The sequence below is a fragment of the Hypanus sabinus genome, unplaced genomic scaffold, assembly GCF_030144855.1.
Source record: "Hypanus sabinus isolate sHypSab1 unplaced genomic scaffold, sHypSab1.hap1 scaffold_799, whole genome shotgun sequence".
In the NCBI taxonomy this organism is placed as follows: Eukaryota; Metazoa; Chordata; class Chondrichthyes; order Myliobatiformes; family Dasyatidae; genus Hypanus; species Hypanus sabinus.
Window position 1 is genome coordinate 19264 of NW_026781650.1, and position 18287 is coordinate 37550.

An 18287-nucleotide genomic window follows, 5' to 3' on the forward strand; every position below is an offset into this window, starting at 1 on the left:
AAGTGCGAGGAGCCAAAGGATAAATGATTGAGAGTAAGAACTAATTCCGCTGGGCAGAGGAGAGTGGTGGTAGAGGGGAATTGGTTAGGTATGGAATCCAAAAAGAAGCTGAGAACTTTGAGACCGTCCAGGTGGGGGATGGAGGTATATGAGGGCTGAACGTCCATGGTGAAAATAAATCGGTGGGAGCGAAAATGTTTTCATTGAAAAAATTCAAAGCGTGATTAGTGTCACGAACATAGGTGGGAAGGGATTGTACAAGGGGGGGATAAGACAGCGTCAAGGTATGCAGAAATGAGTTCGGTGGGGCAGGAGCAATCTGAGACAATGGGTATACCTGGACAGGCAGGTTCAGAGGCCCCGCCCACTTACCTGGTGACGCGCCGGCGACATCGCGCATGCTCAGTCCGGGAAGGACAGTGTTGTTTTTCGTTCTTTGTTGAAGTGGGTCGGCCGTGGGATTGGGATCGGGAGGGGGTTCCCACCCTCGCCCCTTGGGGCAGGGAGCCGAGGACGGATTATTCTCTGCGGGGCGACGACAACAGTTTCCTTTCGGTGAGTACTGAAACAGGTCCGGAGCGGGGAGGTCCCGAATTCAAACAAGAGAACTGGAGAATAAAAGGTGGGGGTGGGGAGGGAGAGAGAAACACAGGGTGGTCGGTGAATCCTGAAGGGGGAGGGGATGAACTTTCCCGAACTACCGGCCTCGCCTCGCTTCCTTCGCAGAATCTGCCGGGGTCGGGCCGGGTTGTGAGACCTTCACACCGAACCGTCTGAGATGAGCCGCCGCTCAGCCCCTGTTGTTCTGGTCCTATTAGCAGGATAACGTAAACATGTTTCTATATTGTTACTGACAGAGAATTGTATAATTTGTGTTCCGTGTGTTATCTGAATGTACTTGCGTGTGATGCTGCCACAAGTCAGTGTTTCTCTGTACCTGTACCTTCCCGCACTTGTGCACTTGGCAATAAATTCAACAGGACCTGAGAAATCTCAGTGAGATTTGATTAGTGATGATCATCTTGGCAGCTCGGTAGGTCGAATGTATGCGACAGTACACTGTTAAATGCAAAACCCTGAAGTGTCGATGATCAGAGGGATCTTAGACTCCAAGTTCATCGCTCCCTGAGAGAGACTGCACAGATTGATCGGGTGGTTAAGAAGGCAAAAGACATAGTTGTCTTTATTAGTTGAAGCATTGAGTTCAAAAGTCGGGAAGTTGTGCTGTAGCTTTATAAAACTAGTTAGACCAAATCTGGAGTGTTTCTTCAGTTCTGGTCGCCCCCATTCTCGGAAGGATGTCGGGGCTTTGGAGAGGGAGCAGAAGAGGTTTACCAGGACACTGCCTGGATTAGAGGGCATGAGCTGTAACGAGAGGCTGGACAAACTTGTGTTGTTTTCTCCAGAGCGGCGCAGGCTGGGGTGAGACTGGATGGACGTTTATCAGATTACGAGAGGAATAGATAGAGTGGACAGACGATATATTTTTCCTGGGGGTTGAAATGTCTAAGATAAGAGGCCATTCATTTGAGGTGAAAGGGGATAGGTTAATGGAGATATGAGGGGCGTGTATGTTGTTCCTCACCGAGTCTGCTGGGTAGGTCGCTGGAATTTGCTCCCTGGGGAGACCCTCCGCTCTGACGTAGTAATCACCCTGCGAATACTCACAGCCGCCCCCCCCCCCCCCCCATGTATGGTGGTTTATCTCCTCGTTCGTTGTTGAAACGATATATATTCCTTAATTGAATAGACTGAGCACTGTGCTGTACTGTTCTATGTTCTGGGTCTCTTGTTGAGAGGTTTTGGGGTAATGAAGGCAAAAAGGCTGAGTGGGAACAACAGGTCACTGGAGTCCAGTGTGGGAAATGTGAGATCACCCACTTCTGCAGGAGAAACTGCAATCCTGAGTGTGTTAAAATGGAGAGTTTAAGTGCAGTGGGTAGAGAGGGAGGTGAAAGGTACATTGTATTTATTGTAAGAGTTATTGGGTGTAAGAGTGAAATGACATTAACAATTACTCGCGTTTTGTTGAGATTGTACCTGGGATATGATGTAAAATCCCGCTCTCCATGGGTTATACAGACCTGCTGTTGAAGAAAGGCTTAAAAACCCCCCCAGCAAACTATAGACCAGTGCTTCTGACATCAGTATTCGAAGCACTGCATATATAAGTATTTGAAAAGACAAGACTGACTTGGAACAGTCAGCATGACTTTGTTTACTCCTGGCAACACACACATTTTTTTTTGATGAGGTTATTGGGAATATTACCAGGAAAGTAGATAAAGGCAATGAAGCGAATGTTGTTTACATGGTCTTTTGCAAGCATTTAGCAATCCTGCGTGGGAGGTTGGTCAGGGAAATTCATTTGCATCATGTTCAATGTAAGGAAGTAAATTGGAGTAGACAATGGCATTTTGGGAGAAGGTGGACTGTGATGGTAGATGATTGTCTCCATTAGAAGGTGGACTATGATGGTTGATGATTGTCTCCATTAATCGTTGGGTCCGTTGCTGTTTGTCATCTATATCAATGATTGGGATGGTAATGTTTTTAACTTGATAAGCACATTTACATGTGACACCAAGATTAGGGGTGTAGTTGACAGTGAGGGAAATTATCTATCATAGGTTACAGGGATCTGGAACAGCTGGAAATACTGACCTGAAAATGGCAGATGGAATTTAATGCAGGCAAGTGCAAAGTGTTGCACTATGGTAGGTCTTGCACAGTAAACAGTGGAGCACTAACGTTGCGGTGGAACAAAAGGATCTGGGAATAAAGGTCCATAATTCATTGAAAGCAGCGCCACAGGTAGATAGGGTGGTTAATAAATGCTTTTGGCATAGTGACCTTCATCAATTAAATTATTGACTGCAGGAGAAGGGATGTTATTTTGAAGTTGTATATGACATCGGTGAGTCCAAATTTAGAGTATTGTGTGTAGTTTTGGTCACCTACCTACAGGAGAGGTGTAAGTTTGAAAGTGTACTGGGAAAAACTTCAAGGAGGTTTCCGCAGTCCCTGAGTGATAAGGAAAGGTTGAATAGTTTTGGACTTTAATCCTTGAAATGCTAAAAATTGAGAGGAGATTTGACAGAGCAGTGCAACATGAAGATGGGTAAAGATTGGTAAATGCAAGCAGGCCTTTTCCACTGAAGTCGGGTGGAACGACAACCAGAGATCATGCATCATGGGTGACTGATGAAAAGTTTTAGTGGGACATGAGTGGATAAGTCTTCAATCAGAGGGTCGAGAGAATGTGGAACGAGCTGCCAACAGGAGTGGTACATGCGAGCACGATTTCACCTTTGAAACTATGGATGGGGGAATATGGCTACTGTGCAGGTGGGTGGGAACAGGTGGTTTAAATGGCTCAGACAATGCACCTGTACTGTGTTCTGTTTCGATATGACTCTCTAACCATGACTCCTTGATCACAGACAGAAGTTTGATTGAGTAAAGATCCGAAATTAATATCAGACTTGAATAATTCACACCTTAATTCCCCAAGAATACTCAACAGCCTGGATGTGTTTTGACATGGTTTTAAACTGCCCACACGCTCCCTGTCATGGATATTTCATAGCCAGGGAAAGACAAAATGCTGGAGTAACTCAGCAGGTCCGGGCAGTATGTATGGAACTGAATACAACGGGAACGTATTGGGCTGAGACCCTTCAGTGGAACTGGAAAGGAAGAGGGAAGAGACAATACCATTGATTGATTTGGAAGGTGCAGGTTGCTTTTGTGTGAGACTCGGAGCTCAGGGTTTGTGTTTAAACAGCTGCCTGCATATTCCTCAGAACAGGGAGCAGCCTTTCTGCTGAAACCAATTCAAACTGGTTTGACATTTCACTCTCTATCACATAAACAAAGTCACTTCAGTGTTCTGTTTAACTATTTTTGCATATGCAAATATGCTAAACTGTTAATAGTTTGCAAGGAACCTGTAACATGTCATAAACGACACTGCCAACGGGCTTGAACGAGCTACAGTTGCTGTCCTGTTTGCTGTGAGTTTGCAGAATTTAATTATTTTTACTTAAAACTCTCATTATCTGCAGTTGTTTTAAAACTTTTTTTATGATACCTTAAAAAAAAGATTCATGCCATTCCCAACTGTGACATTCCTTAATACAAAGACACAACACAGTGTATGAAAAATGCATCTTTCCCAAATTTGCCAATAACCCTTAAAATATTGTTGATGTAAGGGTAAAGGTGAGGGGCAGAATGAGGTGGAGAGAGAGAAAGGTTGAGCAGGGAGAGGGGAAAAAGTCAGGGCGAGGGTCTGTTATGTACCCCGTAACTGGGTGTCTAATCAGCAGAGAAAGAAGAATTCATTGGAGTCTGATGGTACTATACTGAATGTGTTTATTAATAAAAATAAGCAAAATAATATCACTAATGCAAATAGACATATAAAACCAGTTAGCAGTAATAAACCTAAAAGTGTTGGAATAATAATAATAATAATAATAATCAATAATAAACAAGCTCTATTGATGTCTAGGGGTAAATAAATTGTCATAGAAAAGGATAAAGTTCAGTTCATGAGTGCTGATGTAGTTAGTTGTATTGTAATGGTTGGAGAGAGAGAGAGAGAGCGAGCGAGATGTAACAGCTACAGTCAGGCAAACCTTTCTTTGCTTTCTTAATCCGTTATATCGGTGTGGTCATTCAGTTCTGACCTCTCCATTCTTCTGTGGTGGACTCGTCACTCTGGCATGAGTGGACACAAACACAAGTCCCCACCGACCCTGCTTTTTCACTGATAGCCTTACTGACCGACCTCCTGGTTCGGTCTCCGAAGCCCCCACCTTTCTTGTGGGTTCCAACACTCAGTCAGTGTCCACTGTCGTGTCTGGAGGGTGTCTCTCCAGACCTGTCTTTTATCCCTACTCACGGGGACTCAGCTATCCATCACTCCTGAATGTCTGTGCCCATCAAATAAGGCCACTCCTTCAATCCACTAAGGAATGTTTATGAGTAAACTATTGTCCTTGCAGTGAAACAGTAAATAATTCAAAAAGGAGTCACAATATGGTTAATCAGTAATTTCCCCCTCTCTCTGGTCTGTCGCTGATGTTCCTGCTTGTTTTTCCATCTCTCTTTCTCATGGTCAGCATAGCAACAGTAATAGTTTGTGTTTCTCAGGAGGGGAATGGTTGTCTCTACCCCATTGTCCATCAGGTCTATTCATCACTCATAACAGGTCTATGAGGTGGACAGGGAGCAACTAAGATGAAAGTGAGGCAGTGGAGTAGGTAGAAGGTGGGTAGATGATGGGACACAATGGGGAGACAGCGGGAGGGAATATGATTAGAGAGAAAGGGACAGAAAGGGAGTTTGGTGCAGAAAATTTATTTGCTCCACGTTCAACGTAAGGAGGTAAATTGGCATAGACAGTGGAGCTTTGGGCGAAGGCTGACAATGATAGTAGATGATTGTCTCCCTGATTGGGGGTTTATGACCGGCGGACAGCCACAGAAATGGTAGTTGGGCCGTTGCTGTTTGTCATCTATGATAACGTGTTTAACTTGATAAGCACATTTGCATATGACAGCAATATCAGGGGTGTAGTCGGCAGAGAGGCAGGTTACAGTGGGATCTGGCGCAGCTGCAAATACTGAGCTGAAAATTGCAGGTGGAATTTAATGTAAGCAAGTGCAAATTGTTGCACTATGTAGGTCTTCCACAGTAAACGATAGCGCACTAAAGAGTGCGGTGAAATAAAAGGAATAAGACATTGCTGAGTTTGAATTTGGAGTATTGACTGCTGTTTTGGTCATCTATCTATAAGAGAAATAAATAAGGTTGAAAGAGTACTGGGAAAAGGTGCGGGTTGTTTTTCTGGGAGATTCAAAGCTCAGGGTCTGGTGTAAGCAGCTGTTTGGCCCTGCACATTCCACAGAACTGTAGGCAGCTCTTCTTAAAGCAGCACTTTAGGCCATTCTGCTAAAACCATGTCCAACTGCTTTGAAGTTTCCTTCTCATTCGGGTTTGAAAACATTCACATTATTAGTTTGCTTAACTATTTCTGCTGCAGGGAGGGTCAATGAATGTGAAAGCTGATATAAAGAAAACTACCGTTGATTCCGAAACCTCGCTACCAATTACAGTTGATGCTCTGCTTGCTGTGAGTTTCTGGAATTTTATAATTTCTTCCTTCAGACTCACATTGTCTATATTTGTTTCTAAAACATTCTTTTCATGATTCCTTAAAAAAATCAGTTTGTGACAGTCAACGGACCATGAGACACAGGAGCAGAATTCAGCCTATCGATTCAGCTCCGCCATTCCATCATGGCTGATCCCTGATCCCACTCAACCCTATACCATTCTCACCATATCCTTTGATGTTCTGAATGATCAAGAGACAATCAACTTTTGCCTTAAACACCCACGGATTGTCCTCCACTACAGTCTGTGACAGATTCACTACTCTCTGGCTAAAACAAATCCTTCTTCAATCTTTTCTAAACGGTCGCCCCTCAATTTTAAGGCTGCAACCCCTAGATTTGGATACCTTCACCACAGGAGCATCCTCTCCACATTCACCCCAGCCAGTCCTTTTAACAGTCAGTAGGTGTCAATGAGATTCCCCAGCATTTTTCTAAATTCCAGTGAGTACAGACCCAAAGCTGCATCATGCTCCTTGTATGTGAACCCCTTCATTGCTGGAATCATCCTCTTGAGCCTCCTGCGGTCATTCAACAACAACAACACATGCTTCCTGAGATATTGGGCCCAAAACTGTTAATGACACTTGAAATATGTCCTGATTAATGTCTCATAAAGACTCAGAATTTTCTCCTTGCTTTTATATTCTATTTCCCTTGCAATAAATGACAACATTGCACTTGCCTTCTTTATCACAGACTCAACCTATAGATTAACCTTCCAGGAGTCAGACCCGAGTACAGCTGATTCCCTCTGCACTCTGATGTTTGAACATTCTCCCGTTTAGATGACAGTCTACATTGTTAGACAGGGATTGACAGGCGGCAGCTGGGCAGGAAAAAGAAGGAGAGATGGAGAGGGATGAAGGCATGAGAGAGCGGGGAAGGGTGTGGGGAAAGAGGAATGGTAGTTGAGCATGGGATGAGCAGAGCGCAGGATGGGGAATGAGAGAGCTTGGGGAAGGAAGGTGGGAGGAAAAGTGGACGGGGGGGTGGGAGAAGAGCGGAGCGGGGAGGGGGCAAGTGGGAGGAAAGTGTGGGAAAGCGAGTGTTTTGAAATGAGCGACAGACACTATATAACCGAATAACCTCGGGTGTAGCGGCTCAGACTGACATCTCTGTATATGGTGAGCACACCGTTCACCCGGCACCTCACTGAACTCCGTCCGGTTTCAACATCACAGTAAGTGATGTCTCCGATTCTTCAGAACCAGGGAGCGTTTACAATCGGGTTTGGCTTTTGTCGGGCTCAGGAGGGAAGTCAGTGGGAGAAGGGAACTCTGAAATCTTTAAATTAACAAATTAATTATTGACCAAATGGATTAAAAGAAACAATTACCTTCAACTACAAACATTCTCTAGTTGGTTTCTACTGAGACTCTGCAGAAAAACCTTTCTGCAGTGATATGCGAAATGTCCCCACAGGTCAGCGAAAGAGTCTCTCTCCCTCTTCGCCCTCCCTGACACACACTCACTCACATACGCAGGAAAAACTATTGAGAATACAGAACTACTGTAAGATATTGGCATTCGGAACATCGTCGTGGACTATGCCACAGATCGATTCATTTAATTCAATCGCAAATATATACATATAAACCACAGATATTGGGTGTTTGAAGTAAAATAAACTACTGGAAACTCTCAACGTCTAATAGCAATTGTAATAAGTAGACATTCAGATTGCAGACACGGGTGAACTTTCTTTTCTATATCGGTGTTTTTTTTTCATGTTACAGAAATATTTAAATTCAGTGTTAAATTAGCTTTGTTCACAGTCGAAGGTCAGCGCAAAATGTTGAAGTAGTTTGTTCGTTTTCAGCAGAGAAGCCGCTCCCTGCTCCGAGGAATGCCTGCGTGTCAGAATTTGTCCTGCAGACAGGCAGCAGCTTGCACACAGAAAATTGCACTGTGAGTCTCACAGAGCAGCAACACCGGCCCCTCCCCCATAGTTACTAAATGACCCTCCTCTGATGGTCTGGTGTAAAGTTAGAAGGAAACAACTTGAAAATATACCCACAGGGAGACTGAACATTCTTAGTGAATTGAGGTGAATTCAGCTTCTGTTCTTTATTTCTGATCTTCACTTCCAGTTGACACGTTACCCGTGTTTTGGATCAGTGATCAAGAAGTTGCTTGCAAACAAGAGAACATTTGCAGATGCTAGAGCAACACACACAAAATGTTGGAGTAACTCAGCAGGCCAGACAGCATCTAGGAAGAGAGTGAACAGATGACGTTTTGGGCCGAAACCCTTCGGCAAGACCCCTTTCCCAGATGCTGCCTGGCCTGCTGAGCTGCTCCGGCATTTTGTGTGTATTGGAGGAAGTTATTCGCTCTATTCTGTCTCTTCTGGCGGTCGTGGTATTTGTGTTCTTGCATTATCCTGTCTGCACGGTTGAGATTCTCCACAATTCATGTCCAGGTTAAAAACAGTTCCTACATCAGGGGTTACGATTCCAAAGCAAGTGTGCAAAAAGATGTTTAGTCAACACGGCTTCTGTTTCCAAAACTTGTGACTTCAGATGAATGCATGTCATTTTTCTCATGACTGTGTTTATTGTTGGTGTTTCGAGCTGATTTCCTCAACGTCCTTTAAAAGAAAAGACGTTGATTCTGTTCAAGGTCTCGATACATAACAAACATTGCGGGTGGGGTGGTGACCAGTTACAGAAAGCGACAGGTGGCATTGCAGAGCGACCACCATGATTTCACTGTGTGGGGCAGCAGGCTTGATGGGCTGAGTGGCCAATTTCTGCCTGGTCTGTGCACAAGAAAAGCTCCGACTACAGAGTTACTGTAAACTAAGTTAAGAAGTGCGGACCACAGCAAATAACCTACTGTTGAACAAAAAGCAACGATTGCAGTAATTAAATCATCCAGAACGTTGAGCGAGATGATAAGCAACAATGAACCTAGCACTGACCCCCACTGCACCCCACGAGTCACTGGTCTCCAGTCAGAGAGTCAAACCATCTTCCACCACTTACTGGCTTCTGCCGCAAAACCAATGTCCAAATCAATTTACCACCTCATTCTGAATGCCAAACCTTCTTGACTAATCTCCCAGGTGGGACTCTGCCAAATGTCTTGCTACATTGTACTGAACTATATATTTTTAATTCAGTGAATTAACTGCTCTCTCTCCCAGAGCAGTAAGTGTCACATTGTTCCAGTTTGATAACTGACCAACAACATTCTTGAAAAGCATACTTTGACTGCTCTGGGGAGAAACTAACCATGTAAGTTATGGGGGAGACTTTGCAGAGCTCTGCTGTTGCCCAATGCCCAGTGTCTGAGTCCAGGAGCTGATGACCCCGGGGCTGCTGCAGGACCATCCACACTGCAAGTGTCCTCTCAGGGCAGTGGGAACGAGTCTGTTTCAAAAAGCCTCGGGTATCCCTGTGAACACAGCCCCAAACCGGCAATGCTCAGAGTCTGGCTCTCTGGAAAGTGAAATGAGAAAGATGGTTTCCCATCACTGACAAGTGGAGCAGCGGCATTACTGCCCCATGACGGCTGTGATTGAGTCCCAGGGATGAGGATGTGATCTTTGTCCATCTGTCTGCACAGTTTGTTATTGGGAAACAGAGAAGTACACGGGAAGCGGATCTTCAGCCTGATAGGCCCAATCGGGATTAATCCCCGTAGAGTCATCAGGAGGATGTGTCATATCACAGGCATACATCGTGAACGTTGTTGGCTTTGTGGCAGCAGTACAATGCAATATATAATAGTAGAGAAAAAACTGTATTACAATAAGTATCTGTTACTGAAATTTCATTAAGTATTGCAACAATGAATTCAGTGAAGTAGGTTCGTGGGTTCCATGTCAATTCAGAAATCAGATGGCAGAGGGAAGGAAGCGGTTCCTGACTAGTTGAGTGTGTGTCCTCAATCTCCTGTACCACCTTCCTGGTGATACCAATGAGAAGGGGGCATCTCCTTGGTGAAGCAGATCCCTAATGACTGATGCCGCCGTTTTGAGGCATCGCTCCAAGACGATGTCCTGGATGCTACGGAGGCTACTGCCCATGATGGAGCTGACTGAATTGACAACATTGCTGAGAGTATTTCGATCCTGTGCTGTAGCTTCACCACTTCCCCCATCCTGCCATATCAAGCGACGTGCAGCCAGTTAAAACAGTTTTTACGGTACAACTGTAGAAATCTGTGAGTCTTTGGTCACATCTCAAATCTCATCAAACTCCTAATGAAATATAACGGCTGCCGTGCATTCTTTGTAACTGCATCGATATGCTGGGCCCTGGATATCCTCAGAGATGCTGACACACAGGGACATGAAGTTGCTCACTCTTTCTACTGCTGACCGATCAATGACGATTGGTGTGTGTCTGGGCCCTTGTCTTACCCATTCAGAAGTCCACAATTAGACCATTGGTCTTACTGATGTTGAGTGCAAGTTTGTTGCTGCAACACCACTCATTCAGGTGATATACACCACTCATCCCGGTGATATACACCACTCATTCAGGTGATATACACCACTCATCCCGGTGATATACACCATTCCTCCAGGTGATATACACCACTCCTCCAGGTGATATACACCACTCCTCCAGGTGATATACACCACTCCTCCAGGTGATATACACCACTCCTCCAGGTGATATACACCACTCCTCCAGGTGATATACACCACTCATCCAGGTGATATACACCACTCCTCCAGGTGATATACACCACTCCTCCAGGTGATATACACCACTCCTCCAGGTGATATACACCACTCATCCCGGTGATATACACCACTCATCCAGGTGATATACACCACTCATCCAGGTGATATACACCACTCCTCCAGGTGATATACACCACTCCTCCAGGTGATATACACCACTCATCCCGGTGATATACACCACTCCTCCAGGTGATATACACCACTCATCCAGGTGATATACACCACTCCTCCAGGTGATATACACCACTCCTCCAGGTGATATACACCACTCCTCCAGGTGATATACACCACTCATCCCGGTGATATACACCACTCCTCCAGGTGATATACACCACTCCTCCAGGTGATATACACCACTCCTCCAGGTGATATACACCACTCATCCAGGTGATATACACCACTCCTCCAGGTGATATACACCACTCATCCCGGTGATATACACCACTCCTCCAGGTGATATACACCACTCCTCCAGGTGATATACACCACTCATCCAACTGATATACCTGGCTCCTCTTTGCCTTCTCCTCACCATCTGTAAATCTGCCATCAATAGCAAATTTGTCACTGGCATTTGAGCTGTGCCAAGCCATGGGTGCAGAGAGAATAGGGCAGAGGGCAAAGCACATATCCTTGAGGTGCACCGGTATCGATGACGATGTGCAGGCGTTATATCCAAACCGCACAGATTGTGGTTTTCTGTTGAGGAAATTGAGGATCCAGTTGCAGAGGGAGGTAGAAAGGCCAGCAGTTCGAGCCTTTCGATCAGAGCTGTAGGAATAATTGCATTACACACTGCTCTGGTTGAGAAACAGCATTCTGATGTAAGTATTCGTATTGTCAAGGTAATCCAAAGCCGCGGGAGGAGCCGAGGAGATTGCATTGTGACCTATTGTGGATACAGGTAAATTACAGTGGGCCCAGGTCCTTGCTGAGAGAAGAGCTAATTCTAGCCATCGCAAACCCCTCAATCATTTCATCACAGTAACTGTTATTGCTGTGGATGACAGTCATTAATGCAACTCACACTGCTCTTCTTGGGCACTGGTATAATTGTTAGCCTTCTAAGGGATGTTTAAACTTCCAACTGCAGCAAAAATGACCCCAGCTCTGAAGCATTCACAGAATACAACTCCTGTTTCTCTGGGGTGGCTGAAATCCCTTGTATATCTGTGTGACGACAGCACCCACCATTTCCTCACTCTCCTGAAATTGGCGGAAACACCAAAAAATTCCCACGATGTATTTTATTGAAGGAAAGGCAGATGAGCTTAGGTCATGGATTAACACATGACATTATGATATTGTCACCATCAATGAGACTGGCTTGCAGAGAACTGGCAGATCAATAATCTGGGGTTCTGTTGTTTTGGACAGGACAGAGCGTGAGGGATTAAAGGGGTAGGGGTGGTTTCACTACTCAGGGAAACTGTCACAGCAGTGTGCAGTAAAGGCAGATGGGATAATTGATCTAGTGAGGCTTTATAGGTAGATCGGAGAAATAAAATTTCTTTAAACATGTTAATCGGTCTGCCCTTATAGACAACCCAAGAGTCTATGGGATTTAGAGGAACAAATTAGTAGACGTCAGAGAATATTGCAAAAAACATAATTTGTTATAATTTGATTTTAACCTTCCACATACAGACTGGAACTCTCATACTGTAGATGCACTCATGTAGTTGACAAATGTCTTCAGGAAAGTTTCATTAAGTATCAAGTGTGATACTTGATCTCTCATTAGGGACTAAGACCGGACAAACGTAACAGAAGTCTGTGTGTGGAGACTGTCTGCATCTGGTGATCACAATGCCATCAGATTCAAAGGAATTATGGCGAACGATAGCTCTGCTCCGTGGTATTGAGGCCCTGGTATAGAAAAAAAATTACGTACAAAAAGCTGGATGAACTCAGCAGGTCGGGCAGCATCGGTTGAAAGGAGCAGTCAACGTTTCAGGTTGAGACCCTTCGTCAGGACTGAAGAAGGAGGGGGCAGTGGCCCTATAAAGAAGGTGGGGGGAGGGTGTAAAACCAATCAGAGGAAAAATTGAACATCGAATTCTCCAACTTCCAGAAATTCCCCCCTCCCTCTCCGTTCCCTCATCCCACCTTCACTCTGTCTCCTCTTCTGGCCGCCTATCACCTCTCATGACTCTACCTTCTTCTACTACTCATAGTGCTTTCCCCTTAGATTCCTTCTTCACCTCTCCTGCCTATTCCCTCCCTGCTTCCCCTCCCCCACCTTCTTTAAAGGGCCTCTGCCCCCCCTCCTTCTTTAGTCCTGACGAAGTTTCTTGACCCAAAACGTTGACTGCTCCTTTCAACAGATGCTGCTCGACCTGCTGAGTTCATTCAACTTTTTTGTACATCTCGATTTGACCACAGCATCTGCAGTATACTTTGTGTTTAGAAAAAAATTGATGCATAACAGGTGTAGGCAGGTAGGAGAAAATTGAGGTACTTATGGAGTCAAGGAAATGCAAGATAACATTGAGTAAAGAAACCAGGAAGGCTATAGGGTGGCATAAGGTTGTCCTAACAGACAAGGTGAGGGATTATACAGATGTTTTAAAACAAAAGGATTTCAGGAGACACAATTGATCATCTGGATTATCAGAATGGCAATGTACACATGGAGGCAAAAAAGATAGAGGAGTTCTTAAGTGGATTTTTGCTTCTGTGTTCACTCGGGAAAATAATCTATAGAAGTGAGGCAAAGGAGAAGTTATACAAATTACAGAGGAGTAAGTGTTTTGGGCAAATTGGGCAGCTTCGAGTGCATAATCCCCAGTGACTGAGAAGTTCAGTCCTTGGACCCTGATGCAGGCGGATGCAGAAATTGCAGGGATTTAACCATTATGTTTAAATTATGCTCAAAGACAGGAAAGCTACCAGCGGATTGAAGGATAGCTCATTTCGTTCCACTGTATAAACAAAGGATCCAAAATTAAATCAGGAAATGATAGGTCGGTGCGGCTGACATCAGACGTGGGAAGACATTGGAAGGACCGGATATAGGAGTATTTAAATAAACAGGACTGATTCGGGACATCCAATGTGACTTTGTGTATTCTAGACAATCTTAGTGGGTTTTTTGAAGAAGTTACAAGGAATGTTACCAGGACAGTTTTGAAGGCAAGGCACTAGATATTTCCTACATGGACATTTGGCGAGGTCCTGCATAGGATGTTGACCAATAAATTTAATTCTCTTGGCATTCAAGGTGAGGAATTAAATGGGAGTAGACATTAGCATAGAGGAGGAAGGCAGATAGTGGTAGCAGATGGTTGCCTCTCTGACTGGAGACCCGTGACTTGTGGATTTCCACAGGGATCGGTGCTGATATCCGTTGTTGTTTGTCAACTTTCTCAATGATCTCGATGATAATTAGATTATCCGGATCAGCAAATTTGCAGATGACACCAGGGTTTGGGATGTATTTGACAGCGAGGAAGACATTCAGAGCTTGCAGCGGGATCTGCATCAGGTATAAAAATGGCTGATAATGGCAAACGGAGTTTAATGTAGGCCTGCCAGCTGTTACACTTTGGTATGACCCGTCAGGATGGGTCTTACACGGTGAACCAGATGGCACGATGCGGTAGGACAAAGGCGTCTGGGAATACGGGTCCATGATTCATTAAAAATTGCAGCCCACCTAGATAAGGTAGTAAAGAAATCTTTGGCACATTGGCCTTCATAAATTAAAGAATTCAGTATAGGAGATTGCGTGATTTGAGATGGTTATGAGGCCTATTTTTGGAGTATTGTGTGCAGTTTACGTCACCTACCCACAGGAAAGATGTACATAAGGTTGACAGATTACAACGAAAATTTACAAGAATGTTGCTGCGATTGGTGGACCTGAGTTACAATGGAAGATTAAATAGGTTACAACTTTGTTCCTTGGAATGCAGAAGATTTGGGGAAGATGTAATGGAGGTCTACAAAATCATGAGGTGTACAGATAGGGTCGATGGGGTACAGGGATGAGGATAGTGAGGGAATAGAGGGAATCGGGTATAGAGGGAAGTGAGGCTCCCATTTTCAATCAGCAAACAACTCCCTCCTCCCCCCGTGTTCATTTCAATCAGTGCGTCATTCCCTCCGTTTTAACTTATGTGACAATTTTCAGTGAGTGCGTCACTCTCTCCCTTGGTAAAACCTCTGTCCATTTTGAATAAATGACATTTAAGAGAGATAAATTCAACAAGTATTCCTGGCGAGGAGTCGATCAACAACCCCTGCTTGTAAAACAAAACCCGCTGTTAACCGTGGGCGAGAGGGGTTCTTGTGACAATAGTTGTCCGGATGGAAATGCAAAAATCTCTTCCAGTTTTTTTTTCCCAGTTAGTGGAAATATATAGTCGAACGTGTTTGGTTTAATTTCAGCAGAAATGCGGCTCCCTGGACCTGAACAGGTGAGGGACGTTTGAGCTGAAACTCTATCCACGCCAGGCAGTCTTTCTTACACAGAGGGCGGAGCTCAGACCCTCCCTGAACCCAGAGTGGATCACATTCTCAGCCTGGGACTCGCTGTGTTAAACAGAGAAACTCCGCCCCACTGGTTACGATGAAAGAAAAAGGAGAGATCCACACGGAAATCCGGACAGAAAGGTTAACGCAGCCTGTTTGTTTTCCTCTTTAGGGTTGCTACGTTGACCCCACTCCCGCCTCCTCCCGCTGTCAGACCCGTCCTGAGCCGGTGAGAGTTAGTGTGACCCGGACTGCGGCAGTCCCGCTCTACCCCAGCTCACCCGGCCCTGTCCATCTGTAATGAGTGACCACTCCCGCCTCCTCCCGCTGTCAGACCCGTCCTGAGCCGGTGAGAGTTAGTGTGACCCGGACTGCGGCAGTCCCGCTCTACCCCGGCTCACCCGGCCCTGTCCATCTGTAATGAGTGACCACTCCCGCCCCCTCCCGCTGTCAGACCCGTCCTGAGCCGGTGAGAGTCTGTGTGACCCAGACTGCGGCAGTCCCGCTCTACCCCGGCTCACCCGGCCCTGTCCATCTGTAATGAGTGACCACTCCCACCCCCTCCCGCTGTCAGACCCGTCCTGAGCCGGTGAGAGTTAGTGTGACCCGGACTGCGGCAGTCCCGCTCTACCCCGGCTCACCCGGCCCTGTCCATCTGTAATGAGTGACCACTCCCGCCTCCTCCCGCTGTCAGACCCGTCCTGAGCCGGTGAGAGTTAGTGTGACCCGGACTGCGGCAGTCCCGCTCTACCCCGGCTCACCCGGCCCTGTCCATCTGTAATGAGTGACCACTCCCACCCCCTCCCGCTGTCAGACCCGTCCTGAGCCGGTGAGAGTCAGTGTGACCCGGACTGCGGCAGTCCCGCTCTACCCCGGCTCACCCGGCCCTGTCCATCTGTAATGAGTGACCACTCCCGCTGTCAGACCCGTCCTGAGCCGGTGAGAGTTAGTGTGACCCGGACTGCGGCCGTCCCGCTCTACCCCGGCTCACCCGGCCCTGTCCATCTGTAATGAGTGACCACTCCCGCCTCCTCCCGCTGTCAGACCCGTCCTGAGCCGGTGAGAGTTAGTGTGACCCGGACTGCGGCAGTCCCGCTCTACCCCGGCTCACCCGGCCCTGTCCATCTGTAATGAGTGACCACTCCCGCCCCCTCCCGCTGTCAGACCCGTCCTGAGCCGGTGAGAGTTACTGTGACCCGGACTGCGGCAGTCCCGCTCTACCCCGGCTCACCCGGCCCTGTCCATCTGTAATGAGTGACCACTCCCGCCTCCTCCCGCTGTCAGACCCGTCCTGAGCCGGTGAGAGTTAGTGTGACCCGGACTGAGGCAGTCCCGCTCTACCCCGGCTCACCCGGCCCTGTCCATCTGTAATGAGTGACCACTCCCGCCTCCTCCCGCTGTCAGACCCGTCCTGAGCCGGTGAGAGTTAGTGTGACCCAGACTGCGGCAGTTTTCAGAATTTCTAATTTCAGACGGATACATGTATTGTTCCTGTGTTGACTGAGGGTGTTCTGAACTCTTCTCCTCAATGGCCAGTGGAAGCAAAGCCTTTGATTCTGTTGAAGGCCGAGATTCCTGATAAACAGTGGGTTACAGGGATGGACATGGGGGGATACGGAATGAAATTTCAGATCAGATCAGCCGTGATTTCATTATCTGCAGTTTCAGTTTTGAGGGATGTGTGGTCCAGTTCTGCGTACGGTATTCGTATGTTGACTGGAAAAGCTCTGACAATTTAAATAATGTAAGCTGGTATAATGGCTGCATTCGAAGAGAGATATAATTTTATTTATATGGTGAGCTGAAAACAAGCATTAAATTGATGAATGATTTACCTCCAACTTTGTGCTTTAAGTATGTGCCCCAGCTACGTCAGGGGATTCAATTTATGACCAACTTGGTGAGTTGGACAACACGGTGTTGGACCGACAGGCAAGCTCCTGTCCATGACAGAGTTGCCCCTGGCCCTCTATTTTTCTGAGCTCCATGTACCTATCCAGGAATCTCTTAAGTAATCCTATCGTATCCGCCTCCACCACTGTCGCCGGAAATCTATTCCACGCACTCACCACTCTCTGTGTAAAAAAACTTACCCCTGACATCTTCTCTGTACTGACTTCCAAGCACCTTAAAACAATGCTGTCTCGTTGTAGCCATTTCAGGCCTGGGGGAAAAAAAAGCCTCTGACTGTCCACACGATCAATGCCTCTCATCATCTTATATAGCTCTATCAGGTCACCTCTCATCCTCCATCTCTCCAAGGAGAAAAGGCCGAGTTCACTCAACCGCGCTGCCTGGCGGGCTTTCAGACGTGTTAACGGCTGAGGTAACAATCACGTCATTCCACCCCCACCGTCACTATCAACAGAGTATTTACAAACTACGTTATTTTCATTGATGCGAAGAGATGTCAATCACTGGTTACACCCAACTGCAGAGGCGGACCAGCTGAGAGGGTGGTACCACCTGGGAGACGGGTCTCCCTCTCCCGTTCTGAACTCCCTGTCAAAGTGGAACAAACTTCAAACTAAATGTCCCCCTTTTTTATTCATCTCCATTTCCCTCTGAGGGAAGTTGGGGGCGTTTGTGAACCGTCTTCTGCAGCCGGTGTCTGATGTATGTTTGAGAAGCAGGAGGAGACCGCTTGTCCATCGGCTTGCTGACGGCTCCCCGGAGTGGGAGAGATCCCGCCTGAAGAAGTAGGTTCAGTGATCTATTCTGATCATTATGATCTTCCAGTGATACAGTTTTATCCCTTGCAATCCTTTTGCTCTTATCATGTTTGTGGAATTCTCAATAACTCTCTTGTCTATCAGAGGAACTTCATGCCTTCTTTTAGCTGCCCGGATTTCTTTTATTGCACTTACTATACTCCATAAGGGTCTCATTTTATCCAACTTGCCATTCTCTGCCATGCACCTCCT

The 18287-nt window shown here is 46.2% G+C and overlaps 1 protein-coding gene across 1 annotated transcript in view; it reads left to right on the top strand.

Annotated features, from left to right (window-relative positions):
- Positions 1-399: 399 nt before the first annotated feature.
- LOC132390168 (NACHT, LRR and PYD domains-containing protein 3-like) overlaps positions 400-18287 on the top strand; it is an 85606-nt gene continuing 67718 nt past the window's right edge. Inside the window, exon 1 of the mRNA XM_059962775.1 lies at positions 400-555. The gene's annotated coding sequence lies outside the window, so the exon portion shown is untranslated. The remainder of the gene's footprint in view (positions 556-18287) is intronic.